The sequence below is a fragment of the Pygoscelis adeliae genome, unplaced genomic scaffold (genome assembly GCF_000699105.1).
Source record: "Pygoscelis adeliae isolate BGI_AS28 unplaced genomic scaffold, ASM69910v1 Scaffold75, whole genome shotgun sequence".
NCBI classification, from domain to species: domain Eukaryota; kingdom Metazoa; phylum Chordata; class Aves; order Sphenisciformes; family Spheniscidae; genus Pygoscelis; species Pygoscelis adeliae.
In genome coordinates, this window is record NW_008824772.1 from 5,444,712 (window position 1) to 5,445,018 (window position 307).

The following is a 307-nucleotide window of genomic DNA, read 5'->3' on the forward strand; positions in this document are numbered from 1 at the left end:
CCTGGAAAACAAATTCAGACAGAACACAACGGCCAACTTTCGGGGTTTATTATTGCAGTGAAGAAAAACTGCTAAGCCCTGCTTTTCTCTCCAGGTATATAAACTCTGTTCAGAGAAGCGCTTAATTTGAAGGGTCTGCCAGCATTATTGAGCTGCAACATTTGTAGCTGAGTTCAGATACTGGAAAAAAAAGTTGGTTTAAATGTGGAGTTGTTAGTACACCTTTCACAGGCAAATGAATCCAGGTTCTCAGAGAGAGACTGTTCAATTTATTTTTTTCAGCTGAAGTTTTTTTTTCCTGGTACCA